Consider the following 12,541-nt stretch of genomic DNA (forward strand, 5'->3'; position numbering starts at 1 on the left):
TTATCCTTTCTTAGCTTCTCTGGATCAAGAGTCTGCTTTCAAAGGCTGTCTCCAAACTGTCTCTAATCTGCAGCTCCTCTCTCAGCTTCTGTGCATTCTTCAAAGTGTCCCTCTTGGCTGTAGCAAGCTCACTCCTTCTGTCAGAGCTTATATAGTACTCTAGTAAACTAATCAAGGCCCATGCTGAATGGGCAGAGCCATACCTCCATGGAAATTATCCAGTCAGAGTTATCACCTGCAGTTGGGTGGGGTGCATCTCCATGGAAACAACCTAACCCAAACACTCCAACTTAATCAACACTAATATGTCTGCCCACACAAGATTGCATCAAAGATAATGGCGTTTTGGGGGACATAATACATTCAAACTGACACACCAACCAACACCTGCCCAACATACACACATGCACACACACATGTACACACACTCAAATCCCTTTCATACTGACTTTACTTAAATTCTGTATTACCTTACACTTTCTCTCATCTCCAGATATTTCTCCATTTTCTCTAACTGGAACACTCCCTCTTCTTCCTGTCTGAGCTACAATTTCACTTCCTCAGAAACACTTTTCCTGACTTCTTGAAATCTTAGTTACGTGTTTTCCCATGTCACCCTCTATTTCCCCATGATAGCACTTCTCATATTGTATTGTAATTATGTATTTGCTTGATGGTATCTCCCAACACCCAATAAGCTTTGTATGGCAGAGGCTGGGTTTATGCTGTTCAGCATGACTTCTGGGTTTGGCCCAATGCCTGGCATATACTAGGCTCTCAATAAGTATTTACTGAATGGGTGAATAGATTTTCCTAGGATCTTAGTGCATAGTCGATACTCGAAAATTATTGAATGAGTACAGGAATATTCCATGACTTTTTCTCTTAGTCTCTCCATCTCAGTTTCATGTTCCACCCTGGGCTTTCAAGTGGATTTGGCACTGCTGCCAAGACCACTCCTGGTCGCTGGGGACATGGTGCTTTCCCTACTTCTCTTGAAAAAGGTATATAAAAACTCCTTTTATCCTTAGGAAGACAAAGTTTGAATTCTAAAAAAGAAATGATTCTAAAAAAGAAAGGAAAACAACAACCACTACAGGAAAACATAGTATAAAATATGGGCTGTGGGCCATGGCATCTTGAGACTGCTCTGAAGGAGAAATGGGGTTGTGTTTCAGAGAAAATGTAGGGAAACCTCCAGTCTAGTCTGGGAGGTCAGGTGCAAATCCAAGTGATACGGACATGTGATACAGCAAATAGAATAAGGTTGAGGGGTGGAGCCAAATTCAACTACCAGGTATTAGGAAAGAAGAACCTGAATATATGGCATGCTCAAACTGAGTAATATGAGGAGAGCTTAAGAGACTAGTTTCAAAGGAATGGACAGGATTTCAGAAACTGTGCAGTAGTCTAGAGCTAGTGACATCAGGTTGCTGTTATTATCCCAAGGCGTGAAGGACAGCAGGAGGAAGTGGTGACTGGACCTTGACAGTTTTGCTATATGGACAGGGCCATGTAACAAGAGCTGTGGTCAAAGCCAAACACAGCAACCCAGCAGGGAGGAAGCTGTGGTAAATACACTAGACCCTGATTTTCCTCTCTATCTTGCTGATTCTGAAATTGAAAGGAGACAGGAGGGAAAGGAGCATGTTTGATGTGGTCTACTGAGGTCAGCCTCCCTGGGACACAGAGCAGGGTAGAGAAGGAGGGAGAGGTGATCTGGAGGGATAAATTAAAGATGTCTAGTCCAATATCAGGAGTAAATATGAGAATCAGAGCCAAAGATGGGAACCAAGCCAGGAACCAGCAGAGGCCAGCAAGGCTCCAAGAAGGAAAACTGGGCAGCACATATATTTTGGTTGCTTCCATGCTTTGGTATGGTACTAAGCCAGGGTTTTGCCTGGCCTCATGGTGCCTGTGGCAAATGCTTGCTCATTAATCAGGCCTGAACTACCTGTGATGTACCATTCCCTGGATCCCAGGGAAGGATGGCACTTCCATGGCTGGCTCCAAGAATTTCCCTCCTGGGCTTCAGATTCCCTTGTCTTAATTTTGTGGAGACAACCCTCTTTCTCCAGAAAAACTCTTTATATCTGAGCTGTGGAAAGCCTTTCTAGTATTATCCTCTGATCCATTTGGTTTATTTGGTTGCCCCTCTTGGTGAAATTCAGCTTCTTTGTCCATTGCTTTGGGCTGGCATTTTGGCCTAGAGCCAGGCATCTATATAACCTTGAAGGCAAGTGCTATATTCCCTTGCAGACAGAGAAGCAAGCTCTTCATCTTTCTTTTTTAAAATGAGTGCTTATTTTATCTGATGATAAAATAATATATGCTTATTGCAGAAAATTTGGAAATTTGTATACATTAATAAAGAAGTAAAATTAAGGCATTATTCTACCATCAAAGACAACCAGGGTTAACATTTTGCTGTGTATCCTTCAAGTACTGTACTCCAGGCACTGCTATTATGTCTCCCAGGTATCAGCTCTTTGTTGACCTATATTCTTCAGCTTGATAACATCACCTTGTTCTAAGGAAAAATTGTCTTGAATCCCATTTTATTCATGATGAGTGACCCTGTCTACCTCCCACCATCTTTGAAGAGTCTTGGCTGGCTTTAATGTTTTGTTTAGTCATATCAGGCTTCAGTTCCCTGATTCCACTGACCTCTCCATCTCACTTTGTTCTCACCTCCTGTAACTATGCTCTTCCTTCAGCCTCATGGCAAAGCAAAATAGAACACAAAGTGCTTACTCTGATTTCCCTCAAACCAGCACTGCCATTTGACCTGGGCAACTAGCACACCTTGGCTGGGCCTCAAGCATCAGAAGTAACCTCTCCTCTGACAATGCCCTTTTCCAAGGTGCCAAAGATATGCCCTCCTGGAAACCACATCCTTTCTTTTAGTTCATACTCCATGTACTTGGGACCCAAGAATTCCCTGCCCTAAGAGCCCTGAGTTTGCTTCCAGGGCCTGTGCATCCTCTTTGCCTGGTCCCTCTTCCCAAGAGTACACCACTACATAAAGTATGCAAATAACTCAACCTCAGCGGTGACCTAGGGTGATAATTAGGGGACGAGTGAGAGCAGAACTTGGACATGAAGGCCGGGATGTCTAAATACATGGAAGGCTCCTCACGGTGCACAAAGAGCCAGGAGAGAGAAGGGGACAGGCGTTGTGAGTATGTGTGTATGTGGAGGGGGTTGGGGGGTCAACAGGCCCTGGGCCTGTAAATGTTAGTGGTGGGTCTGCCTAACACACCACTAGTTAAAATAGACTTTTACTGACCTTCAAGGGTAATGACAGAGAGTTACATCATAGCACAGGACAGCAGGTAATTTAATATTAATAAATAGTAGACATTTACAGGGAACTTCTCAATGGCTACCTTTTCTCCTAGAGGCCCAAGCCTCCCATCATGGGAATCTCTCTTACTCCTCAAGACTCTTTCCTCATCACTCCCCTTCTCTAGCTGCCCCTAGGACTTCAAAATTCTTCTCTATTATTCAGAATAAATTCATCATTGACCCACATAACAATTTTGCCATGTCCTGAGAGTGATTTTTTCCATACCAAAATGCCTAATCAAGGTGTTTCACTAAATTAAGATAATTCTCTTTCTTAAGGGGAATTCTTCCATGTAAACTAAGATTCTTCACCCTAATATACATATATGAATCTATATCAGGTAAGAAACTTAATCCATCAATGCAGGTATGGAAGAAATACCACATTTCTATAAATTGTTAATTTCAACCCCAAGCCAGACTGAGGTGGGAAATTTAGCCCCAGTCATTTTCAGGGCTTTGCCCTGTAACGCAGAGCAAAGGTCTCAAGGTCTCATGTAGCACCAAGGTTTTATGCAGGCTCTCTGGATCATAGTTTTGTTTTTTATTTTCTATGTAGCCTTAATCTCTATATGAAATTGTTTCTTATAATTGACTGACTTAGTTACTTATTTATGTCTGTCACTTCCTACTAGAATGTAAAGTTTCAGAGAAAGGAACCTTGTTCATTGCTTTAGCTCCACCACCTACAATTGCACCAGGCACATAATAGACACCCAATAAAATTCTTCAATGAAGCAAATGAATGAATGGGTGAATGGGTCATTAGGTATCCTTAAACACCCCATTGTCGCAGGCTACATGGTCCCTTCAGGTCTTGAAGCTCCATTGCTACCCAGGGTGCAACTTGATAGAGTCCTGCCACTCTCTCAGGACCAGACCAGGAAGCAGGTCAGATCCCTATTCCTTTGGAATCCACAGATCTTGCTTCTGCATTCCCCATACCACCACCTCAACTGAGAAGAATTGCTTCTTTAGTGAAATGAAATCCGTCTCTCCCTCTGCCCTTTGTTTCTCCACTCCTTGCCATGTCAAGTCCTGATCTTCTCAAAGTGCTTAGTCTTTGGGAAAAAGTTTTAGTAAGAAACCTGCCTTGTATCATCTTTTCCATTCTCTATTATTCTTCATTTAGTTTTCTTTCTTTTTTGTAACTAATATAAATCATTCTACAGTGAACATCACTGTACATAACATTGGTTCACAACTCTGATTCTTTCCTTAGAATCAGTTTCTAGAAATGTTACCTCCTCAGAGTGACATTTCTAGGAATTTATTCTAAGGAAAGGTTTCCCCTCCAGTTTAAATTAGATTTCTTGTTAATGTATATCAAAGCATTCTTTTTTTCCTTGATAGCATTATGACAATATAACAATTAATAACATATTTATTAGTAAGTTTTAACTCTTTAATGCCTGCTTCTTCTATGAGCCTAAGTTCCATTACTGTAGAATATAATGATTTTGTTACTCACTGTTTCCCTAGTGCCAAGCAAAGTATTTGGCACATAGTAACTGGTGCCCAACAAATATCTGTTGACCAATGAAAGAAATGGAATTCTTTGATGACAGTTTTTTAAAAGCAACAATATTCATTAACCAACATTTATTGAGCACCTACACTGTATCTTGTATTTCTTATCTATAAAATGGAAATAACAATAGTATCCACTTCATAAAGTTATTTTGAGAACTGAATGAAAGAAGCTTTTAGACCAGCACCTGACACATGATTCTAGGGCTCAATAACTGGTATTTATTATCATTGTTAGGTACTAAGCTTAATCTTGGAGACATAAGAAATGAACAAGATACGGACCCTGCCTTCAAACAGCTCCAAGCCTAACTGAAAATGAGCTACATGAAGAAGAAATTATTATTTCATAGGACTCAGAACAATGATAGAGACAAATAAAGCCAGGATGGTGGCTTTTAAGGTGGCCTTTAGGAGGGAGTGGTTAATTTTGCTTGGGTGAGTAATAGAAGATTCCCCAGGCCATGGTATGGCTTTTCGACACATGGGGGTTGGCAAGGTTGCCAGACGGGAGTAGGGTTAAGGGCTTTGTAGCTATGGGAATTGAATATGCAGTGTCACGAAGACATGAAACAGTCTGGTGCATTTGTGAACCATGAGTGGCTACCCAGGAATAGAACAGGTCTCTGTAGCATGATGTGCACAACCTACTCTCAAAGGTTTAGAGAATAGATAGGTAGGTAAGTAGGTAAGCAGGTAGGTAGAGAGATAGATAGATAGATAGATAATAACAAATGGGGCAAAATGTTAAAAGTTGGTAAATCTGAGTATCTGGGTAGGGGGTATATGGGAGTTCTCTGTATGGGTTTTGTATTATTTTCGCAACTGTCCTGAAAGTTTGAAATTATTTCAAAATAAAAAGTTAAAAAAAAAACCAAAAGGCCACATGTGCAACATTAAGAAGCTTGAACTCTATCTTCTGAGGACCATGAACCATTGAAAGGTTTTGGAAAAAAAAAACATTCAGATTTACATTTTAAAAAGAAGACTGGCAACTGTAGATGAATTTAAAATTGATAAGAGTAGAAGAGCTGTTAAGAAAATCCAGGCAAGAGATTAAGCGAATGTTGACTAGGATAGTAACAATAGGGGCAGAGACAAGATGAGCGATAAGAGAGATGTTACAAGGAGATAGAACATAATGCGCTGCTCTTGAAAGATCAGAGACATAATTGTTGCTTATGGTGCCACTAGCCTCTCCCAATTATTCTAAAGAAACTTCTCATTTTAGTGGTTATCAATCTATGTACAACTGAGATTCTTTACATTTGTCTTCAAATTGTGTACTATGGTCTTGGGTTTTGTTGCACTTTCTAACCACACTTGTTTCCATTTAAACTGTAAATATTGTAAGAGGAGAATGAGGTCAGCAATCCCTCAGCGGCCATTGAGCTTAACTTGTGTTTGCAACAGTTTATGTCCCTAAAAGCCATCAGTATGGATAATTTAGGAATACATTCAAAAAAAAAAAAAAAATGCAAAATTCTGGAGTTCTAAAGGAAAAAAGTAATGGTAATGGTAGTATAAAAGGATATATGTTAATATATGATATGAATTGCTCTATTAGAACATCAATACTATATGGAAAGTTGTCAATGTCATTTCATATTTAAACTATTAAATGCATATTTTAAACTGTGCATATCACTTGCATTCATTTCATGGCTGATCAATTCAGTTTGAAATCATTTGCCAAATAGTAATTGGATTTTCTCTGACAGCCAGATACTTAAATTACTAGACACCAAATTACAGGATTAAAAAAATCAATTCAGCAACCCAGGTAATAATCGTCTTAAAACAATATTGTACTGAGTCCTGGCACATACCCCGATAGCAGATGTCTTCATTTTGGACCATTCTGATGATATTGGTAACTCTAGCATAATAAACTAATGATGCAAATTATTTTTTCATTTTAATTTTACATTGTAGATGGAGCTATTGACCTTTAATATAACATATTTTCTGTTTCAGCCAGTGCCCAAATTAGAACAGTAACAGCAGAGATGGAGAGCAGGTGACACATTCCAGAGCTATTTGGGGGGTGTAACTCTCTGAGTAGAAAGTGGGAATTGAAAGGATAAATTCCAAGCTTCTTCAAGTGTGCAACTGGCAAGTGATGGTGCCAGTTGTTATGATAAGGAATATAAGAGGAGGGGAAGATTTATGAGGAAGATAAAGTCTTCTGTAGACTTGATGAACTTGGGGTATTTGTGGTATGGATGTGCAGAATTTACTAATCCCGTAAGTCTGGAAATCAGGAGATGTCTATGTTGGAGACAGATATTTGACAGTCATCTGTGTAAAGGTAGGAGATGAAGTTATAGGAGTATCTAAACAATGAAGAATTTTGTGGAATACTAAACTGCAAGAAAAAGAAAGAGAAGAGGAGGCAAGAAAGCAGCCAAGAAGATGAGCTCAGAGTAGAGGAGGAAAGCCATGAGAGACTATTACTTACACAGAGACAGTTGGACTCCAAACCTTTTGGTGTACCCAATCAATAAATGATTTGTATAAGTCACACAGCTAAATAAGTGGTCCTACCAGAATGTGAACCCAGACCAACAGTCTCAAAAATTGAGCTCTTAAATTATATGCTCTAATGCCTCCCAGTATGAGGTTAGTTAGTACAGTAACTTGAGTGAGAGCAGAAAGAAAGGGCCTTTAAAAAAAAATGGGTGAGAGTCAGGAATTCTTGTATTATGAAAGGAATGGGGCAGGAAATGAAGAGAATTTTAGACAACTAGGCAAGAGAGTTGATAACTGATAACAAAATCTTTGAGGATCTAGAACACAGGTGAGAAGTTTGGTCTTGAGCAGGTTTGGCCTTACCATTATGGGCAGGAAAATGGTAATACTGGAAGCAGGTACAGATAAGTATGTAGATTTTATGTGGAGAAGAGGAAAGGAGAATACGGGAAATTCTAAGTTTATGGTATTTATTTTATTTGTGGAAGAGGAACAAGGCCATTGCTTAGAGACTGAGAGAGTGTGTGGGTGGGGGAAGAGCTTAAGGGGTAGTCAGAGGTGATAGAAGTATTTTTAAGCTTTAACCAGTAGCTGTGGAGGTGAGAGCTGTAGCTCATTTGGGACCTGTTGGAGGCTATAAATTACTTGTAACACCAACCTACATAGTGCATGATTTTTTCCCTCAGTGGTGCCCGGCAGCTTGCAGGTAGGTAGGACCAAACAGTTGGATTGGCACAATGTTGGGATTTTACACAGTATAGAGAAGCAATGGTGGGAAGACAAGGAGGCAAGGGAGTTGACGATTTTAAGAAAAATGAAGGATACTGATAGACTGGAGGAAAATTGAGGTATCAAAGTCTTCGAAGTCCCAATGAAGTAACTGGTTTGACAGATGTAGTGGGAGGGTGAGAGAGGTGAAGGAGAGAAGACGATTAGAGCAGGCATTTTACACTTCAGCTGGGGAAGTTATCTTCCATCCTTCCTTCCTGACCATCCTTCTAAACCCTCCCCCATAAGGCAGGAGGGGAAGTTTGAAAGCCACACTTCCCAGATTCCCTTGCCAATAGACTTCCAGTTTAGAATCCTCCAATGAGACACAAGATAGAAGAGAAGTCATTTTTTCCAGCTCCAGCTATGGGCAAGTGCATGAGCATTGGCAGATGGCAGATATCTGGATAAATGTGCCCAAGATTTCTAAGCATCTGCCTGAGAATCACTTACTTTGGTGCAGACAGCTGAGATCATCAGTAGGAGTTTCTGCAAACCAGGCATTTCCAAATTTCTTGATTCCAAAAGAAGCTCCCCTGACCTTTGCTCTCTTGGACCTTCCAGAGACTGTGTAAAGCCTATAATTTCCTGATTAAATCCCTTTCTACTTGAAATACGTAGGGGGCTTTCTGTTTCCCTAACTTAACCTTGACTAATAACCACCTCTCAATTCTTGGATTAAGATGGATTACGAGTGTACCGGTTTGGATCTATCATGTCCCCCAGAAAAGCCATGTTCTTTTAATCCAATCTTGTGAGGGCGGACCTATTGTGGGTGGGATCTTTTGATTAGGTAGCTTCCATGGGGTTGTGAACCACCCAACTGTGGGTGGGACCATTTGATTAGATTATTTCCATGGAGATATGACCACACCCATTCAAGGTGGGTCTTAATTAGTCTTCTGGAGTCCTTAAGAAGCTGAGAGAGATGCTTAGAGAGAAAACGCCTAGAGACATTTTGGAGACAGCAGTTGAAACCAGATGTTTGGAGTTACTAAGCTAAGAGATGAAGCCCAGAGTCTGCCCTGGAGAAGCTAAGTGAGAACCCACAGATGCTTAAAGAGAAGGCAACTGGAATTAGAAGCTGAAAAGCAGTGCAACTCGGGAGCAAAGGACCAGCAGATGCCAGCCACATGCCTTCCCAGCTAACAGAGGTGTTCCTGGGACCTTACTGAGTATCCTTAACTTCTAACACTGCAGTCAAACTAGAAGAGATTAAACCTTGGGTCCACAGCTCATATCTTAAAAGGGTTCCACCTTCCAACAATGGGACTTGTAACCAAGCCGGAGACCTACAACTAAAATTTACTGGGAAAAAATGTAGGTGGCTTCAAGAAGTGAACAGCTTCTACCCAAGATCACAGAACAGACCCATAAACCTCTATGTCCCCATTATATTCCTTATATTATTCTGTTGTTTCTACACGTCTTTTGCAAAACTTTTCCATTTTGCTTAGAAACTTCTACCACCAAAAATGTTTAAACTCTACTTACTTGTCTGTTTCTTCCTTCTTGCCATGGCCTGGAAAGACAATGCTATCAATCGTTTTTCCCAGGCCATTGCAAAAGGGGGGAATCTAACTGATTGTTACATCTGTCATCACAAACCACGATCTGCACATGATGCCAGAAACCCAATTTTTTTTACCCATCAGTAATCACTCTAAGGTCCCAAATGCCACCTTTAAAACTATCACTTGTCCTCATCTCTCTCTCCTCTCTATTGAGTCAGGATCACTACCACAGGAGCTGATTTCCCTTGCCTCACATTTGTACAAACATCAGAAAAGCCTTCATTTCTACCCTATAACAAAGATAATGGCATAACCATTAGCTGTGTACCCTTCTTCCCCACACCCCTGGGCAACCTGGCACGATGCAACCCTCACTACAACAAAAATGGCAAATGGCTCACTCTTATATTCAGAGGCATCTCCAAGACTTGACATCTCTAGGGGTGGCTGTACCCCTTCAGGGTTTATTTGTTGTGTGGAGAAAATGAAACTTCTACTGGTTGAGCCACTCCATGCATAGGGTCATTGGACAGTGAGGTGACAATGCACCTTCAACACCTTCTTGTTTCCTTAGAAATTCATAACAAATCTGAAACTTAACACTACACCACTCTAACTTAATTTACATTTCCCAGCCAAACACTAATTACCCTGGGGTATCGAATAGGCCTCTTTCCTTGGACCCTTATCCCCTTAGTTAGGAATTAACATCAATGAAAATATGAATAGAAATTTGTAACAGTAGGGAAAATTGCTAATTCCACTGCAAAGTCTATTACTGCTCAACAAAAACCTTTAGATTCTTTAGCTAAAGTTATTTTAAAAAATAGAATTGAGCTTGACTTCTTGCTGGCTGAGGAAGGAGGAGTTTATGCTGGTCATCAATACCACCTGCTGTATTCCGGGGATGTTGAAACCCAGATAATGAAACACTCAAACAAGCCACATGGTTTAAACAAGTAAGTCCTTCCTTGAGATCGGTTTTCAATCTCTTTAATTTCAGTTTGGGTCCTGGGGTCCTTGGCTCAGAAGCATACTCCAAACACCGGGCTAAAATTTTACTACTCATACTCATCATAATCTCCCTGGTGCACTAAATCCTCTCAAAAGTTTTAAATGGTTATACCCAGCAATCTCACCAAAGGGTCTCCCTCTAGAATGACAGAAGCCCAAAGAAAACAAAAATGACCAACCCCTCGGCACCTGTAACCTCAAGTTAATCACCTAGGAGAGCTATCTAGAGCCAGCATATGGTAACTGAGTGTGGTGCTCTTTAAATTTCGATCTCAGGCCTCAATTTGCTTGAAGGCCAGATCAGAAGGGGGGAACTGATAAATAAAATATAGTAGGCCCAACATGGAGGCTCCTTTGCTAAGTCCCAAGTCAGCAAAATCAAAATCTAAGTAAATTTCTATTCCTGTTAACACCTGGCTTACCCAGAAAATGGAATTTAAATCAGCCAGTCAGCTCTCACCAACTCTCAGTTAACTTCCTCATTACTAAGCAACCACCTGCACTAACCATATTAGGGAATGTGATCCGCATCAACCAATGAAAATTTCCTACCAAAGTACTCCCTTTTACTGTCTATAAAAGCCTATTGCTCTCTTTGCTCAGCAGAATCCCTCTCTACCTCATGAATTGATTGAATAAAACTGAGATCTAACCAAATTCTGCTCGTTTTTATTTTAACACTGGGAAGCTTCAAAACTGACAAACGTTTACTCTCAGTCAATTTTTTTGTGTGCCATAGTTTATGCCTTCTGTTTTCATTTGGCAAACCCTCCAAATGCTCCCCATCCCCACTGTCTACTTACCTGTTAAGCTTCCCACAGAACCTTCCCAGCTGGAAGTGTCTGCTTCCTGTCCTGATCTCTAGTAGCAATTTGTATCCTGTTTGGACCTTATGAAATTCTAACTTTTTTATTGATATTTGCAGTTAAAACATTAAAGTTATTGCATATTTAAGACTGACATGAACATTAGAGGTCACCTAATCTAACAGTCACTGGCTCATTAGCTCATTGAGGTCATGGCCTCTCCTACCCATATTAGTACAGGCCACGGTACCCTGCATAATACTTGCTTATGGAGAACACTCCATCAGTATTAGTTAAATGAAGGAAACACACCAGGACTGCTCCTCTCTGCTTAGGGTCTCTCCCCTAGCCAGCTGCCTCCACTGCTAGCCTCAATGCTTCCTTGATCCCAACCCTCCCACATCTTCCAGTATCTTATTTCACTCTCTTTTCTGTACTTTTTAATTACTCTCTTAATAGATTCCTGCCCACCGGCCTAAAATATGCTCAAATGTCCTCTGTCCTAAAACAACCTTTCTTCAGCTTTCCTTCTACCCCTACTCTTTTAAAAAGAATAGTCTCTTCACAGGCTCCATGTTTTAACCTCAGGCTGTTTCTCTATACTTTTTCTTTGGTCTGGCTTTCACCTTCCTACCACTGGTCTGACTTCGTTTCCTCCTAAAGTTACCTGTAATTTAAATTGCCTGGTGTGGTGAACCCTTTGCCTGCGTCCTCCTTGTCCGCCATGTTGTCTTTAACACCGAGGACCACGTGACAACTACCCGCCTCTCCCCTCTCTCCTGAGGCTGGGCTCTCCTGATTCCACTGCAGCCTTTCCTTTCTTGTCACTTTGGCGAACATTTGTCAATTTTGGCTGCTAACCTTCCGGAACCACATCCGTTTGGGGAAATCGTTGGGGTTGGGGGCTGAGAGGCACGGCTGAAGCAACAGCGTGGGGCTGAGAGGCTCTGTATTTTCCTGCTGTTAGAGTGCAGGCACGGGACCCGGGCTCTGTTAGTCAGAGGCCATTCCTGGGGACCCTCAGTAAAGATTTCTGGAGGTGGAAGTAGCCCTAAAAGTCTGCTATCTTGGACAAGGGTGCAGTGTCAG

This window comes from Choloepus didactylus, chromosome 9 (genome assembly GCF_015220235.1).
Source record: "Choloepus didactylus isolate mChoDid1 chromosome 9, mChoDid1.pri, whole genome shotgun sequence".
NCBI classification, from domain to species: domain Eukaryota; kingdom Metazoa; phylum Chordata; class Mammalia; order Pilosa; family Megalonychidae; genus Choloepus; species Choloepus didactylus.